At 37.5% G+C, this 3,594-nt stretch overlaps 1 long non-coding RNA gene across 1 annotated transcript; it reads right to left on the bottom strand.

The window, feature by feature from the left end:
• Nucleotides 1–2,046: 2,046 nt before the first annotated feature.
• On the bottom strand, nucleotides 2,047–3,014 carry LOC117511601. The gene is made up of 2 exons (XR_004560989.1): nucleotides 2,884–3,014; nucleotides 2,047–2,833 (listed from the first exon to the last, which is right to left on the bottom strand). It is a non-coding gene; the product is annotated as an uncharacterized LOC117511601 (long non-coding RNA).
• Nucleotides 3,015–3,594: the final 580 nt, after the last annotated feature.

Genomic DNA, 3,594 nt, shown 5'->3' with positions numbered 1-3,594 from the left:
ATCATTTAATGAATGCAGGCTAAAGATAAATATAACGTGGAAGTAGCTCATTTGTACAGGTGTGATAGATTAATTTTATTAAGAAACTGATAATTGATATTGATAATTTAATGAGGCAGCAAATCAGTCAAAAGCAGTTTTAAAATACATCATTAAAATCAGTCAGTTAAAACAGTAAAATTTGGAGATAATTTATAAACGAATGCCTGAAATGTAAACTCTTTCATAATTATTGATTTTGAAATTCATTTTGAATTACATTAAAATTGTGAGAGTTGTTAAAATGTTAAGTGCTACGAAAGAGCTAAAAATGGGTTAAAACAACGTTAAAACGGCCATAAATGTACTTGTCTGGTTATTTTATCTGGCATCCACCTGTTGAGCCTTCAGACTGATTGATGGTGATTGATTAGTTATGCCTGCAGAGACCAGGAGGGGGAGCTCGTGGTCCATGCTTCATTCTCAATGAAACTGCCAGAGTGGAAACTGTGTCTGAGCGACTTTATTGATATTTCCCCTTTTCAGGTATGTAAAGAGTGTTTATGCTCTCTGGGTCATTCCGTATGTGTTTTACGAAGATGTTGACCACGTTTTGAGCATGTTTTAGTTTTTTGTTTATGTTTTAATCCTTAACTGGTGTACTATTGAGGTAGTTAGCTTAACTTCATCCACCTCGTGGACGGCGCGCAGCAGCACCTCGAGCATTTGGACTGTGTTTGTTTTACGGTATGCTGCTGCTAATGTGTGTGTGTGTTTATAGTTATTACAGCATTTGTGAGTTTATTTTCACATCTTTCACTAAATTTAAATAAAACCAGTCATGTTCTTTGGACACTATAAGGAAGACTTAAACCAAAAAATAAATATAGACGGTGTTGATATAGATACTGTGTCACAAATAAAATTTTTAGGCCTTATTATAGACAGCAAATTGAGCTGGAAACCACACATCAGACACATACAATCCAATGTATCAAAAAGTATCTCAGTTATTAATAAAGCAAAGCATTTCTTGGGTTATAATTCACTGTATTTATTGTACAAGGTCTGTCCATAAAGTATAGGTCCTTTTTATTTTTTTCAAAAACTATATGGATTTCATTAATATGTTTTTACGTCAGACATGCTTGAACCCTTGTGCGCATGCGTGAGTTTTTCCACGCCTGTCGGTGACGTCATTCGCCTGTGAGCACTCCTTGTGGGAGGAGTCGTCCAGCCCCTCGTCGGAATTCCTTTGTCTTTTTTTAATGAAAGACGTGCAGACGGGTCCGCACGTCGGGACGCAGCTGGCGCGGTGCGGCAGCACAGGAAAAACACCTCCGTGTTGATAACATTTGTAAAATCCAGGCGGCTTTTGATGGCTTTCAGTGGAGTGAGTATATGAGAAATTGTTTAACAGCTGGACATGTTCCAACTTGTCCTTAAGGCTTCCAACGGAGGTGTTTTTCCTGTGGCAGAGCGTCGCGGCAGCTGCGAGCCGACGCTGCAATCCGCCCGCACGTCTTTCATTAAAAAAATCTCCTTTAACAGTGGAATATCCGGATAAAATGCTGAAACCGACTTCTTCTGAAACTTCTCTGTTCTCTCACGACGTCCTGGATCAATAGAACCTGAAATGTGGAGGTTTTCAGCTTGAAACAGGCTGACGACGGCGCCTGAGAGCGTTGCGTGACGTCTCGCACCGTGGGAAGTCCTTAAAGCGACAGTGTCACCTCAAAATCTCTCATCAGCTGTTAAAATTTTTACCGAAAACCAGCTTAATTTTTCGAACCGTGTCCACTTCGATGTGTCTCACAGGTTTAGAAAAAATTTTGATGAAACAAAGCGCCAGTCTCTCAGCAACTTCTCAGACAAAGGAATTCCGACGAGGGGCTGGACGACTCCTCCCACAAGGAGTGCTCACAGGCGAATGACGTCACCGACGGGGGTGGAAAAACTCACGCATGCGCACGAGGGTTCAAGCATGTCTGACGTAAAAACATATGAATGAAATCCATATAGTTTTTGAAAAAAATAAAAAGGACCTATACTTTATGGACAGACCTCGTATTGCTCATTAGTGTTGCCTTACTTATCATATTGTATCGACATCTGGGGCAACAACTATAAAAGTTCACTATAATCCCTCTTCATCCTCCAGAAACGGGCAGTGAGAGTCATACATAAAGTAGGATTTTATGATCACACTAATAATTTATTCTTGCAGTCCAAATTGATAAAATTTTATGATTTAGTTAATTTTTATACAGCACAACCTCTATATAAAGCAAGTAAAAGCATGTTACCTGCAAATGTTCAAAAGCTCTTCACAACCAGAGAAGGAGGTTATAACCTGAGGGGCTGTGGTAACTTTAAGGTCCATCCTGTAAGGACCACGAGGAAAGGTTTGTGTGTGTCTGTGTGTGGTGTTAAACTTTGGAACCGACTGGGGCTACAACTTAGGCAGTGTTCAAATATCCATCACTTTAAATCAGAATATAAGGAAATGGTTTGGTCACAATATATGGGTGTTGCTAGGGGATGGGAGGGGTGAATGCAATATAATATAATATAGTATAATATAATACAGTAAAAATATAATATAGTAGAATATAGTAATAGTATAATATAATAAAATGTGATATTAAATAGTATAATGTATGACTAATATATATATATGATACTAATCATATAATCAAATATAATGATATGAATATAATACATAGTAGTTTAATAATTAGCATGTGTGTGTATGTCTTGTCTGTCATCTGTCACTCTGCCTGTACCAAGTACCAAACAGTCTATGACATCCACACTCTGCAGGATTTAAGAGTAATGGTACTTCGGGCAGTGTCTCGGCCTTGAGAGACCAACCAATTGTAAGCCCTGACATATCAATGCAACATGACATATTAATGCAACAACCTCATACCTTTACCAGGTCGAGTGGGCAGTGACATCTCAGGGCATCTCGGGATGTGACCTCACAAAAGCCCTGTATTTTTAATGCACTCAACACAAGCACTTCACACCACACATAATAATGACAATAACAATTTAAATAAATAAATAAATAAATAAATAATAATAATAATAATAATAATAATAATAATAATAATAATAATAATAATAATAATAATATAAAGTTAATGATAATAAGTTAAAAATGATGGTACATGGCTCTGGAGTGTTTGTTTTGTCCTTTGTGTGTTGTCTGTTGTCCATACTGCCTCATGTGTTAATTATTATCTACAGTGTTATACGACTATTTGTTCATGTAAATGGGGAATCTTCTTCACAGACTAAAGTTAATTATGGAGTTCCACAAGGTTCTGTGCTAGGACCAATTTTATTCACTTTATACATGCTTCCCTTAGGCAGTATTATTAGACGGTATTGCTTAAATTTTCATTGTTACGCAGATGATACCCAGCTTTATCTATCCATGAAGCCAGAGGACACACACCAATTAGCTAAACTGCAGGATTGTCTTACAGACATAAAGACATGGATGACCTCTAATTTCCTGCTTTTAAACTCAGATAAAACTGAAGTTATTGTACTTGGCCCCACACATCTTAGAAACATGGTGTCTAACCAGATCCTTACTCTGGA

The sequence above is a fragment of the Thalassophryne amazonica genome, chromosome 6, assembly GCF_902500255.1.
Source record: "Thalassophryne amazonica chromosome 6, fThaAma1.1, whole genome shotgun sequence".
In the NCBI taxonomy this organism is placed as follows: domain Eukaryota; kingdom Metazoa; phylum Chordata; class Actinopteri; order Batrachoidiformes; family Batrachoididae; genus Thalassophryne; species Thalassophryne amazonica.
The sequence above is the reverse complement of the archived record's forward strand: the minus strand, read 5'-3'. Positions and strand labels throughout refer to the sequence as shown.